Source organism: Thalia democratica, chromosome 3 (assembly GCF_965202585.1).
Source record: "Thalia democratica chromosome 3, ktThaDemo2.hap1.1, whole genome shotgun sequence".
NCBI lineage: Eukaryota > Metazoa > Chordata > Thaliacea > Salpida > Salpidae > Thalia > Thalia democratica.
This window is the reverse complement of record NC_139167.1, coordinates 9,692,446-9,708,107: the sequence shown is the minus strand read 5'-3', so window position 1 is coordinate 9,708,107 and position 15,662 is coordinate 9,692,446.

Below are 15,662 nucleotides of genomic sequence, written 5' to 3'. Positions count from 1 at the left end.
AACAAAGCTAAGATTAATATTCATAAGTTCATAGTAAAAAGTATAATATTTTTTTTGTACATACCACTTGCCCAGTGAAGCTTTAGATAAATTTACTAAAGTCCTATAACTTTTTTAACAAAACAAAATTAGATAACTTCGAATACTCTTAGATAAAAGTTTTCTAATGCTTGGCAAATCTAACAGCTACTATTTTTACACAAAAAAAGTTTCATTTCAAAAATTTATTACAGACCAAGTTCAGTTCGTAATAAACACAAAAGAATTAAAAAAACTTAGTTAATAGTTTATTACTAGTTTTAAATTTTTGATCGATATTATCATTAAATATTAGACTAAAAAATATTTTCATATATACTTTGAATAAAGATTCTAAGTACCTATAAAATGTATTAAAAAACTACAAAGTAGAAAAAAAAAAAATTAATACTCCCTGGAGCTTCAATCTAATTTTTAATTTGTAGAATCATTTAGTTTAAATGTTTCAATATCTTAAAAGTATGAGTCAATTGTTATATTATAAATAGTAAAATTTGTTAAGATAAAGCATATAAAGTTTAGATCGAGTAAAAAAGTTGAAGTTGGGAGTAACTAGAAAAATACCAGTTTTATGAATTTCTAAAGCTAAGTTTTGTCAATGCTGAGTTAAATTCACATTAATTACAAATTTATAGACTATTAGACCAGAACACATTACTGGTTTGTCCTGAACATGACGTTTAAAGGTTTCCGCGGTGTGCGACTCGATAACCGAAAGATTCTTCGTGCACCAGGTTCTACAACCAAAAATTTTGAGAGCTGTATTTTTGTCGTCCAATAAACTACGATTAAATGATACAAATTCCGACAAGTAATGGTTGAAATTGTTAAAAGGTTACGCTTTTTTGAATACAAAAAGTTTTAAAATAATGATTTAGAGCCAATATTTCTTAACTTAAAGTTGTATACTATCATAACCACAATATATTCATTTCCTGTTCTTTTAAAAACTATAAAGCTCTAATTGATTATACAACAACTAAACTTATATTATGATAAAGACATTATGAATATAATTTTTGTCAGGTAAATAAAATGTAAAAACTTATAATTAAGTGCAAAGTTTTTTTATTACCTATATTTTAATTCTGTTTCACTCTGGATGGAGTTTGGAAAACAAAAACCAAGTTAGATTACTTAACGAACAAATTTGAAGTTTTTTTTTATAATAAGTTTTCTTATTATTTCTAACTCAAACTAGCCTAAGCAAGAATTGAACACTTGGAAAATAGCTGTAATAACTTTTAAACAATAAAGATTATATTTTATCAAAGACCTATTTAAAAAGAAGACTTTTGACTAGCTTCTATAATTTTTGAATAAACGTTTTGGTATAAAAACAAAACTAAAATTTTAAAATAAATTTAGCTAAAAGTTGCAATTTTACATGAAAAAAAAAACATTTTATTAAACACTATTAAAATCAATAGTGAGAAAATAGGAACCCTTTTACCTTTTTTAGAAATAGTGTTTAATTATATTAAAACAGATTGCTTCACGCTTTTTTTGTTTCGTTTTAATTTCTTTTTTATTTTTAAGTTCTAAATCTGGTAAATTACCACAATCTGTTCATGCTATTTCAAATTATTACACATTAAATTATTAAGCTTTAACATTTTCTTTAAACTTAATATCACACTTAAACAATTTTTTTTTATCATCTAGGGATAGCTTAATACTTAAGGGCTAAAATCATTAAATTTATAATAGCTACATTTAAACTTAAATTAATTAAGTTGATACTAAAAACTTTAGGTGAAATAGACTTATTTAGTATAAAAATTAAAATAGTGTAAAAAAATCACACAAAAAGATCAAACAAAAAATTCACAACTATTTTCTACTAAGTGGAACAACACAACATTGTCTAATAATTCTAGCTCCAACCTAATAATAACTTTAAGTGGTTTTAATGAACTATGAAAATAAAAATAAACAAAAATTGGCAAAAGTCTACAGAACCGAATCCTAGACTTTCCTTGTTAGATCAAACTCAAACCTTTTGTTAACTTGAGATAGTCTTATGGAATACGAAAGTCCAGGCTTCGGTGTTTATGACCTAAGTTTTAATTGTTTTACTAACAGAAATAGATGCAATGCTTAAGTTTATTATCTTCGTAAATAGGTGTAGGAGAACTTTGATAGTTAAAATCAAAAACAAATTCTCATGTAAAACTTCTGTTTCGAGTTCAAAAAAAGTTAAACATCATGAACTAACTACTTGTGCTAGCAATTTCAACTGTATGCCTTATTTACATACTACAGTTAATACAAATGTAGTAGTACTATCCTTTCATAAGTAAATTCTCAAAAGTTTAAATTTGTGACATAATATTAAAATTGAAATTAAAAGTCTGTCACAGCTGATTAAAAGGCGAGCAACTATGAAACTAAAAAATGATTACTTGTTCTTTTAAATTCAACATTGATTGTTTAATAAGTTACTAAAAAAGTGCAAGCAAGTATATCAATTTAAAACTTAACTTAAGTTTAGTGTTTAGAAATAAATGATGTAGTTACGGGTTTAGTTGTAATTTAAAATAAACCTAACAAAACAAAAATGCTCTTAACTTAAAATTCTACAATTAGTGATATTGTTAAAGTCTAGATGTATTTAGAAGTAACTGTTTGTTTTATCCTAGCTTCAAACTTTGTTATCATATATTAAATAAAATATTTAATTCAATCTATATTACAAAATAATACAAGCATTCATATTTTCACTACTTGTTATTCTTATTCAAGTAGACATTTTACATACTTTGAATACCGGTTAATATTTTATAGATCGTTAAACATCGTCAGTCTAATAAATATTTTTTTGCACATGCTTAGCTTGTTTAGATACTTACGACTTAACGCTTTAAAAGATTGCATCTACTTTAAGTGGTTAAATATTTTGATTGTATTGATTTTAATGTAAAACATTAAGTATGTATATTACCTACTACTTTTATAAGATCATGAAAATGTTTACGAAGTTAGTTTATAACGTCAAAAAATGTGACATAACCATACAAAAACAACAAAAAATCTCTTTAACTCAATATATAAAATTTGTTCTTGTTAATCATTGAAGGTAATGTCAACTGTAACAAGTTTTTAGGTTACTAAATGTGACCAAATCTACATGTATATATCTAGTTAAAAATAATTAGCAAGATTCGAAAATAAACTTTCTTTTATTAAGTTTTGCTTAAGAGTTCATAGTCGCTTAGTAAATTGTTAATACGAAAATAAACAATCAATACAAAAAAAAATCCTATTTTAAAAGGACTTTTTTGAACTAACCTTTGTTTTTTCTACAGTTTTCCAATTTTAAGTTTTTTTTTTAATATAAACTCACACTCTATACTATAACCGATTTAGAACTTGTTAGCTTCTATAAAGAAACTAAATAAGTATAGTTTTGTGAATCAAATAAATATTTTACTAACCCGTTTGTAAAAAATTAGTTCAGTTTCTTTTTGCATTTGAACCCCAAATATACAGGCCTACAAATTATCAAATTACAATTTGTTTAAAAAGCTATGTATGAATACAAGCTATCTTTTTCTTTGTTTTTACAACATTTTCGAAGTCATCTATTATTCTTTACAATGAAAAGACAAAGTTATTTTCTTTTTATAACTAAAAAAAGTAAAATTAATTAAAGTTAAATAAAGTATAAACTATAAACTATATTTGCTCTCTCAACTAGTTTAATAAAAAAAGAATGAATAAGTTTTAAACAGAAGTACTCAGGAGGTAAATTGACGTTAACTATGGTGTATATTTTAGAATGTTTCAAACTTTCCCTAGCTATTTAAATACTTAAATTATATTTATCCATACTAATTTTTTTATGTTTTAAATTAAGCTTGAATTTTTTAATAAACAAACTTAAAACACGTAAAACGTAAACAGCTTAAGACTGAACTTATATTTTTTTAAATTAAACAAATTATGATGGTTTGTTAAAAATTACAAAACCTTTTGTATATTTAATTACTTGACACTCCATGACTAATGCAAAATGCAAAATACTTAGAAAAGTTAGATATTTGTTTGTAAAATCAGTTATATATGTTTGGTTTTGATTGTTGAATGTGTTGGTTATAAGTAACAATAATTTGCTAAATTGCTTACTTGTAATAATAACTTGACTTAGCAAGTAATCAGGTAATCATGGTAGTAATTTGAACTTTATTTTAGTTTTATATTTTTCAATGTTGTTTGCTTTAAAATTTGTATGGACATAAAGTATTAATATTTTAAAGGTTTTTTGACGCAACTTAAAACTGATTACTAGCTTTTATGTTTTAATGTATAAAATTACAAAATAAATAGTAAAAAAATAAACATAAATATTATTCTAGAATTTTTATAAACAAAATAAAATATGCTTAATTTTATTGTTTTGAAACATTTTATCTAAACATAAGGTGGCTGTTAAAAGAATAGTTAACAAACTTTTTTTTTAAATTAGTTTTTGTTTTTCTATTACATTGAAGTCATGTTTAATTTGCAGCAAAACTGTATTTTTACTAAAAACATACTAGTGCTCGATAATGTTTACTTTCTTCAGCTATAATTTAGGGAATATTAAAAGCTACTAAAATATGAATAAATAATTGAATTAATGACAGTAAAATCATCAACAACAGTATCTGAGACAACCTATGACCAGTTTCGTTCTTATTAGGAGTAATAAGTTTTAATTAAAAATAAATATTCAGGCTATATTTAAATAAAGATAAGTAACGTTACTAATGAAATGTTCGGAAAAAATGTTGTTAACTTTTTGTTATAAACAAAATTTACTTGTCATAATTTTAGTGAAGCTAGGAGTGACAAATTTTTTTTATGTCAGTAATTACTTCAAATAAAGTATAATTAACTATTTAAATAGCTTAACTAAACTTGTTGTCAATTTTTTTTTCTTCTAACCCTTGGTTTGTAATCTCTACATGTTATTTAAATGCATATATTTAAAACAAATGCATTTTAACTTAGTTTAAGTTAAAATATTTACAGAAAGTTACATTTGCTTTGCTTCATCTATACTAAACTCTTTACGACGTATCTATGTTCAAGAAAATTTAAATGAATTTTATACTAAACTAGGTGTTATACTTTACTAATGTTAGATTTTAGCATTTTAACTTTGTTCAGTGCTAAACAAAAACATTGAACAAACTTTTCGAACTTTCAAAATGAGTATTTAAAATATAATCAAAAACAGTAAATATGAATAAAATAATTTAAACAAACGTTTTCAGTTAGAAAATCTGTACCAAAACAATTATTTTAACAACGTTAGAAACAAACTTTTAAAAATAATTTATACAGTTTGTTATTTTTTTACGAGTGTTCTTGGTTTTAATAGGTAAACAACTTACAATTAACAGTACAAACATTTCGAGTATAAACCACATTTATGTGGTAAAAAGATTTCACAAAAAAATGCGACCCATTAACTTACTTTTTTCATTTGATTTAAGCATAAACATTTAAAGATATTTTGTGATACAAGCAAATGACGTCAATTAAAATTTCCTAATAAACGGTTTAACGTTATGATATTAGTTAATAACTTGTTTTCTTATTTATGACTATTGACTAACTTCAAATAGCTCCAGCTTATTTCAAATATAGTTTAGTTTAAATTTGATAACTTTTTTCTTGATTTTACATAACTACTAAAATAAACTTAATAAAAGTTTTTGAGTTGCATTTTTAATTTTTAGCAAAAGAGCAATTAAATATCATATTAAATTCAAGCCTTAGATCCTAGCTTTTGTTTTTAAATAAAATTAAATAAAGTATTTAATACTTACCATTAAATTACTCTTTTTGTTCATCTTAAAATTATAAAGTCAGTGTAAATACATATTTTAACGTAGAAAGCAACTCCTTTACTTCAAACATGTTTAAAATTTTGTTGACCTCTTAATTAATAACTTATACTAGAAATTAATACTCAACAAACAAATAGTAAAATAGTCGAAATGAAATAAAAAACATAAAAAAAAAATTCATAAACTACGTAACAAAAAGAGTGATCAAAAAAAAAAGTAAAACAGTTTTTAAACATTGAGCTTAGTTGAGCTTAACATAAAAACACTTAAAAACTATATTTACTATGTTAGAAATTAATGATGTCACTTAGGTTTACCCAAAAGTATTTTAAATTTCTTAATTATATAATTTCAAAAGTTTAAAACGTATTTATAAAATTAAACTTGAATTTTGACCACGAAAATGTGGGAATATAAATTTTTCAGCACACAAAATGCAGCACATGATTTTATATTATTAGTTAAAACTATAGGTGAAACTAAATACACTACGTATGTTTGTAATTTTTATGTCGTGTTCTTAATTAGATGTAAAATACTAGTAATTACCCTAACTAAACTCTTATTAATAAACTTCATTTAAACATAACAGTTATTAAGTTTCAAATAACAATATGTAATTATAGGTTATGTTGTTTACGTGAGGCTGATAGATTAATAATATTAATTTTATTCATAACATATCATACACAACAATGATAAGCTATTGCCGCTTTTGAGGGTCTATAATTTTTTTGTTTGGTGCTTAAATTAGAAACCTGCAACTTTGATTAAATATATTTCTCAATCACAAAAGATACTTTTGTGGTAAGTCTAATCGACGTCACTAAAAAATTATTTGAGAAAATTATATTTGATTTTTTAATTTTTATAACTTTCATTTGTACTAAATTTAGGGTAACTAAAATAAAGTCTTTTTAGTTGCCAGTTACTTGAAACAAAATATTGACAACTGTTTATTAATTTTGATAAAGAACTATTTTTGTAGTTTGTAAACAAAATACTCTGTTCTTTTAAGCGGTAACTAAAAACTCTGTAACTTTAATTTATTGTTCTAATTTATATATAATTTTTTTTTGATCTGAAATTAGACCATTTTACTTTTTAATTGTTTTAAAAGTTCTTAAGTAAAACAGATTTTTCAAAGCAAAGAAATTTTAAATTGGCAATTTAATTCAAACTGTTTAAATTAAACCATTTATTTTTATATTATGCACATTATATTGTCAACATAAGTTATATTATTTTATCTAAACACAATGCTATCAATAGAGAAAAAATATGTGCTATTAAACCTAAATTTACATTTTTTCTATTTAAAACTAAAAATTACATTAAGTTAAAAAAAAAACTTTTCACAGACAGTTACTATGATGAATCAATAGCTTCAGACTATGAATGTATAAACAGTAATAACATTTTATTTATTAACCACGAGTCAAAAAAATTTTAAAATATATTCATCAAAGGAGCTGGTGTGGAGGAAATTCTTTTGACAGCTATTAAAAACTTACATAACGTATAAACGTATTTTAATATTATCTTTTAATGTAAAGTAGTCGCACTTTAATAAATATCGATGTTTTATACTTTTTAAACTGAAACACTTTAAATATTTATAATTTAATTGACTATCTACGTTTTAAAAATTTAAATGCTAACTGTATAAATTTATTTATTTATTGTATTCGCAGTTTATTGTTTATAAGGTCCTTAAAAGTGTATCTCTAAATATACTATTTTTTTAAATTTTGTATTTATTTATTGTGTACCTTCATGGATTTTAACGACTTTGAATTTATTTATTTTTTAATATAAAATTTGCTTTTAAAGTTTGTGTAATTAATTTTAAATCAATATAAGAATAACATAAATAAATGAAGAATAAACAAAAGTCAGTGTTTGTAGACTTTTTTAAAATATGTTTTATACTTAATTGTAACGTTCTTTGTAATAAAAAGTTTTAACAATTTTAGAAAAGTACATGATTTCCTTTTTTTTAAGATATAATTTTTCCGTAACCCAAAATTTTAAAGATATCTTAAACAGATGTTTTAAAACAGAATGTGTGTTAGAAACTGTGTATAAATCTAATAAAAAAGTTAAAGTCAAATTAGACTATATATAGGATAAGATGAAAATTATTAAAATTTTAAATTTCAAGAATATACAAAAAAAAAACAATGAATAGAATAAGTAATAAAAAACATAGTTAAGAATATTTATTTACGTCATATGTTTTATGTCATAAATTATATTCTAAATTTTGTCTATAAATTATATTAAAATAGTAAGTCAGTTAAGTAACTTAATTGGCAAAATATTTTAATCACAAAAAATTGGTTTATGTTTAACTAAATTTATATTCTAGTAAAATTGTGCAGTTGTGTTTGAATATTATTAAAATCTATGGCATGAACAATAACTATTTTAGCAACATATTAGTTACATGTATTTAACGTTTTTTTATATTAGGAATTTATACCGCATAGCACTGTAGTAAAACCAAGAAAAACATTCAAATCTAACTATTTTGAAAAGAAAATCATATACTACTCGAAAACTAAACTGAATATTGAAATTGTAAAATTACTTCGGTTTTTCTTTTTATTTATTTCTCTTTAAAGGTGAATACTAATCAGAATCATTAGAAATAAAATATTTTTTAACAACTTGTTTTAACGGTGTTTACTGTTGAAACAAAATATTTTCAAAAATGTTATTTTTCGTTATAGATTTTATGTAACAAATTATTATTATATTAAGTTGAAGACTTCAATTACTTAATTTTTAAAGTGTAATTTATACAAGATAAAACTTAAAATTGTGTTAAAAGGTTTTTTTTTTGATCATTTATGTTGTTTTATGCAGTAACTTAAGACTTATGTATTTAAATATAAAGTTTATGCTTCTTCACATTTTGTTTTACATAAAGCAAAAAAAAAAAATAATAACACTTTAGTTAGTCATTTTGTTATGACTTACAAATTAAATAATTAAAAAAGACTATAGTTATTTTGTACAGCTCAGTATTTATATGCATTATCAAAGTTTTTAATTTCATCGAAACTTTATATGACGTAATTTGATGTTAAAGAACAAAAATATCGTATACTAAAAAAATTACTAGTTTTTGTTAGCAAATCTTGCTTACTTTACGTACTAAATTTTAAAAAATTTCATAACAGTAACTATGTATTAAAGTATCTAATTTTTTTTTTCTGCCACCAAAAATAAATGAATCTAAATAATATATAGAATCAGTAAAATGTTAAGAAAAATGTTTATTCTTTTATTTAAATCGATTATGTTTTACTAAACCATAAAGTTATCTATTGTTATAATAGTTTTATTGATTACATAAAAATACAGAACCGTCAGTATGTTATGTTTACAATAATTTATTTTAAACTTGAAATAAAAAACATCTTAAATAACTGTAAATTGAAACACTTAATATATTAAACAATTGTTTATGTTACATTATTTAAGGCAGGCTTTATTTTCAAACTAGCTGTTGTCTTCAAGGCGCTAAATTTCATACTGAACTTTATAAGGTTGTTGTCATCAATTTCAATCACTTTCCCGCCTAAGACGTCATAATGGTCTTTTATAGTAAAATCAACAACTTTAATCTCTTTCTACTCCAACGATATTAATGTATCGATAGAATTAACAAAAGGCTAATTACTTTTTATCTAAATAATATGTAAGCTTTAAACTATGCGTACTTTTCCGACTTCAATATATTTGTAGCTTTACATTAAGTACTTGTGATAAATGGTAAAAAAATGTAAAGTATTAGATTTAATTTAATGATAAATAGGAAATAAATTTTATATTTTAACTTTATGAAGTAGATATTTGGTTTATTTTTTAAGTTCTGTAAACAAACTTTAGAAAATATATTAATATTTGTTGTTTATGCATTTAAATTGTAAATTAAGTTAAATAAGAACTGTAAATTAAGAAATAAAAACAAAACACAAAAAAGACTTAAATGTCTTATAAACACATAGAAAAAGTTTATCAATCACAAATATTCGTAGCATACTAAAAATTGCTGAATAGAGACAAAAAAAAAAACTTATTTATAGTAGCGATGATAAAAAATACTTTCATTTGAGCATTAAAAAAATATTTAACATATAGCAGTTTAAACAATTCTATTTTAGTTTAAAATATCAAAAAGTATAGTTGTAGTTATACATTTTACATGAACATCGACATTATGTTTTGTCCAACAATAAGTAATTTATAATTAAATAGCAATAACAAAATTTTACCGTTAATCATTTAATCGGTTTGTATCCATAATTTAAAGTTACAACCTTGTGGCTACTATTAATCTAAATACAGTTTCAATTCATCATACCAATCTTCGACTTGTTTTAAATTGCTTTAATGTTGAAATAAAATTAAATAGTTAACTATTTGAAATTAACTTAAGATATTTAAGTGTTCATATGTTTCGTTTTATTAATTAACAGTACATTTATTTTCTTCAAAGCAAAAACATTAATTTAAAAGTCATTATATATTTAACTTAATATTTTCTAATAGAAATTAAATATAGCTTAATGATCAAAATTTTTATTAATTTAAAATTTTGAAATCACAATTAATACCTAGTTATCAATTGACTATGAGCACAAAGTATCTAAGTATAATTCTAATTCATTAAGAAATATTTTTACAGAGAAGCCGCTTAATTCTTTTTTTACAACAGAGTTTAATTAAACTTACATTAATAATAAGTAACAAATTAATTATTTTATCTCTGTTATACGATAGTGATGTCAATAAGATCTACCTGGAAAACTTTTTAACTCTCTTAATAATATTATTTTCGTATTTCAAAAGTTTTATATTTGTGTTGGAACTTAAATTTTAACCACAAAAATGTGGCAACATAAGTTTTTAGGATATAAACCAGTTTTATAGTTTTTTACTTTTATTCAAGCTTTTTTCATACATATATTTGAAATTTTTTTTTATCGTATTTATAAACTACAGTTAAAAATTATAAACTTCGAGTTTAGTGAAAAAATCTACCATAACTTTGTGATAAAACTTTTTTGCTTTTTTTAACTTTTTCAATGCCTTAAAACTTTAAAAAATTATCAAAAGTATTTTTTTTTTAAATTTGACTAAAAGACGTCATGCATTAAAAGTAAACATTGTAAATTTTTTGAAAACCCTAAAATTAGGTATTCGGCTTTTAAATTTCTACTTTAAAAAACTATTTTTAGTACATATTAGTTGCTTATAAAAACCACACTAAAAAACTTGTCGAAAAATTCAATGCAATTACTATTAATTTTAGCATTAAGTTATGTTAGAGTCGTAACCAAGTAAAGTTTTAAACTTTTGTATTAGCATTTTATGATTTGATTTTAATGATGAATAAGTAAAAACAATTATGGTATTCGAAAATAATACTAAAGTAAATTACGAAAGCAAAAAAAACAAAATTATATTGGAACAGCTGCTAAAACTATTATCTAAAGTAAAGCAAAATACAAATACATCAAGTATTTAAATATTATTGTCTATCAAGCTTATAAAAATCAAAACAACAAAATATTTTATAAATATAAAAACAAATAAATTATCAGCTTTTAACAAAATTATTTATTATGTTTAGTTTTATTAATATAAGGCGTTATTATAAATGTTTATATACCAAACTAGTTTAGCAACATTAAAACTAAATAGTATATTCTATATTATAAACTAAATTAAGCTAAGAAAACAAAACAATATATCTTTTAATGTTTGACAGTTTATATAGTTTAACATTTCCATTATCCTAGTTTATTTATTACTTACAATAGGTCACTTTTTTACTGATTTGTTTTAAGTGTTAGCGTTGCAACTGAAGTAACGAACAATTTAAATTAGTATAATGATTAAAAAAGTATTCTAAGTTTAATAACAAAAATAAGATAAAAAAAATAAACCGAGATCTTAGTCTTACTTCAATCAATAATAAATAAAATATAAGTGATATATCACAGATAATATGTACCAACTAATAATAAACTTAGAAAAAAATTATTTTATTCAAAATTGTGTAAAAAATTATTTTGTTCGAAAGTATAACTAGTCAAGTATTTTTTTAATCACAGTTACCACTTATATGTGACTTTAAATAATGATACAGATAAGAACTTAAGTTGCAAAATTTTCATTAAAATATATTATTCTTTATACAATAAAAATTTGCGTAATAAAGATAATAGCATAAGTTAATCTTTTATTATTACAAAATTAAAGTGAGAAGTTTTTATGTTTGCTAGGTGAGCTTAATGACGTAAGTAAGTAATTAAAGAAAAAAAAAACTATACTTGTTCCGTGCACAATTGTTGAACCTCTTGTTGAAAGTTTTTGACTAATGTTCGAGCAACTAAAAAAATGTAAAAAATAAAAATTGTTTAAAAGTACTACAGATAAAGCGGTAAATCAAGAAATACTATTAAATAAAAGTAATACTATTAATTAAATCAAGTATTTGTATAAACCAGGGTTTCTCAAACTTTTTTTGATACTGCCCCCTTTAAAAAAATTACAAAAGCTTTAGCCCCCTCCAGCATGACTGCCATTTAAAACACCTAAGATTTTTATTTTGCTTTCATCTGTATTTCTAGAACATCTTGTGCAAGTTTCAAAATTTTAAAATCGCTTAAAATTTTAAAATCGCCCCTTTACTTTACCCCTTTACTAACTAATTTCCCTCAACTTACTAAAATCGCCCCCAGGGAAACCCTGGTATAAACGATAATAAAAACTAAGTGAACATGGTATTTTTTTAAGCTATTTAAAACTGAAAGTTAGTATCAAAAACAACGTTATTTAAAGGAAATTATTATTTAAGCATCTTAAACTTACTAAGTAAGAAACATATAAAATATGTTTAGAGTAGTTTGTATTTCATTACAAACTAAACAAACAAAGATAACTAAAAGTGAAATTTGTTATAAAACATAATTTTAACACGAAGTGTTTGTTTGTCGTCAAATGGTGAAATAAAACGTCAGAATTTTAATCTTGAAAGAAATACTGCATAATTTTTATCTTAATATGCAGTAAATAGAAGTTTAAAGTTTATTTAAATGTTTTTTTTTAATAAATAGCATATATAGTTGACCTATATTGTTTTTAAGTTAAGTTTAAATTTAAATGAATAACTTAAAGACATGAATTTTTAACACTTAAAACTTAAACACATTTGAATTAAAACATTTCATAACAATTTCACGACAATCTGCAAAAAAATACTTTTTTATAACTGTAAATGTATTTATACTGAGAACGGGTCAAATACTCACAACAATACTTTTGCACGATAGGACACTAAAGACATTTTAGAACAAAAGTATAAAAAGTAATAAAAAAAAAAGATAAATTAATAAAAAAAAGAGAAAAAAACAATTACCGACCGAGGGTAAAGTTTAAGGGTAACAGTCATAGAAAAACTAAAAGAAAATATAAGCAAAATAGAACTAAAAAAATAAACTAAAAAAAAAAAAACAAACAAACAAAAAAATTACTGACCGAGGCTAAGGGTTAAATTTAACAGCGATAAAAAAAAGTACCGTTTTTACTATTTAAAATCGATAAAAAATTTAGTAGTGAAAACTTAGAACGACTTCACTATTTAACAGTGCTTATTTTACGTCTTTTTTTATAATTTAAATTATTTATTTAAACTTATTTAATTTACTGTTTTAGAATAACTGTAACCCGCAAACGATTTTTTTTGCAGAGTATGGCTAGTGAGAAGCATTGGCCTATTGATTATAGAATGTTACAGACGTTTCTTCGAACGCACTTGTAAAAACAAAATATCAGTCTGAAATTTTAAAATTTTGAATTTGATATTTATCCCGGATTTTACAGTTTTTAAATACTAATTTATTCATACCTTTAAAATTGTTATAATATGTATTCAGTATTTACCATTTTTTACTAAAGAAAGTATTATTTAGACTTCTATTATTTTAATTGCCTTCAAGATTGAGAAATTTATTAAATAAATTAATGTTTTGTAAAAATTGTCTTCAAACATAATAAAAACTTATAAGTTAGTTTCAAAAATTTATATCTGTTAATAAAAACACTGTACAGATATTTAAACTGAATAAAAACCAAGCTTTATTATAAACGAATTAAATTTATTATTTTAGCTTAAGTACTCGATTATACTTATTGCTTTATTAATAAAAAAGTAGAGCTATTAAATAACCTTCTAGTTTAACAATTTCATTTAAAAAAAACAAATAATGAAGAGACTTAAGTTTTGATTTATACATAGCGATGCAGCATACTTTGACTTACTATAAAATTTTCATTAAGTTTTTATACAAGTATAAGTCAAGCTTTTTCAACAAAAGTTTTAAACGAGTTAAATTATTTTCACCCAAATGTTTTGAGGTCAACTAACTTCAGCTCATGACCGTTTTCAGTTGAAAAATAACAAAACTTACTAAGCAAGTTCTTTATTTAATATATTGAACTTATTTTTTCTAACATTTTATTTTTGTGCGTAAGAGTTAAATTGTCTGCTATTTTTATGAATTTCTTATTTTTTTTTGCTTTTCTTCAGATAAATATATTTTAAATAAACGTTTTCATAAAAGCTATCACCCGTGATAAACTTTCATATTAGATTTCCATTGTATATCAGCAAAACTTTTAATAGACTAGAACAACAAACATTTTCACTTAAACTGGCAAGAAAAGACGTTTTTTTTTGAAAATAAAGCATTTGAATTTTGTCACTGTACGAAAATTACGAGCATCAACTTGACTTGAATGGCTTTTTTTTGTAATTATATTTTTTAACAAACTTTAAAACCAATTATTTTCAATTTCTTTATGCAAATTTAAAACCTCTTTTATTTTATAGAACGGTCTTTTGCTCAGCTTTTCAAAATAGTTTTCATCGAATTTGGAATTTTTGTAGTGGCCCCTTTAAAAATTTTATGTTTTTTAGCATTTTTTACTTTACATTTTTTTCTCCAAAAATGTTCATTTTTCTTATTTTTTATTTATTTATTACATATTTACAAATTGAGTTTTAAGACGTTATAATTTTTTTTTCAAAAGTTTCAAAATGATTCAACATTAGCTCATGTTTATACTAATTTAAAGATTACTGCCTTAATTATATAATAATTTCTTTTTTAAACTTTTATAAACAAAAATAAAGATTGCAATGCTACAAGAATAATGTTAAAGATCTAAGAAGCTATTAAAATTAGTCAATTTGACTACGTATATATGATTACAAACAACTTTTCTATGATTAAACAGTTAATTTTTAACATTTAAACGGAATAACGGAAAAAATTATAAATCAACATAAAGTTACCAAATTAAAAATGTAAATTGGAGTTGTTTTATATTGTTTTTTGACACTTAATTATACATCTATAATAATTTGATAAGTTAGACTGACCAGCAAGTCGCAAATTTATTTAAAATGTTTGAGAAGCTGTACTTATGAAACAAATATATAAAAAATTTAAAAACTCAAATAGTCTAACAGTACCTCAGATTAAATAAATGTACTATTTTGTTTAAAAAATAACATTTTAGTTTTGATTGCGTAAATGTTTAAAAACCCTATTAATGCAAACTTTGCTAATATAAAAAATATATAACCTCACAACTGTAGTATATAAAATAGCTATTCATAAATTGTCGAAAAAGTAACAAACTTTTATACAGTATGTTCATTTCTAAATAAATTTCAAATCGTTAAAAGTAAAAACTATT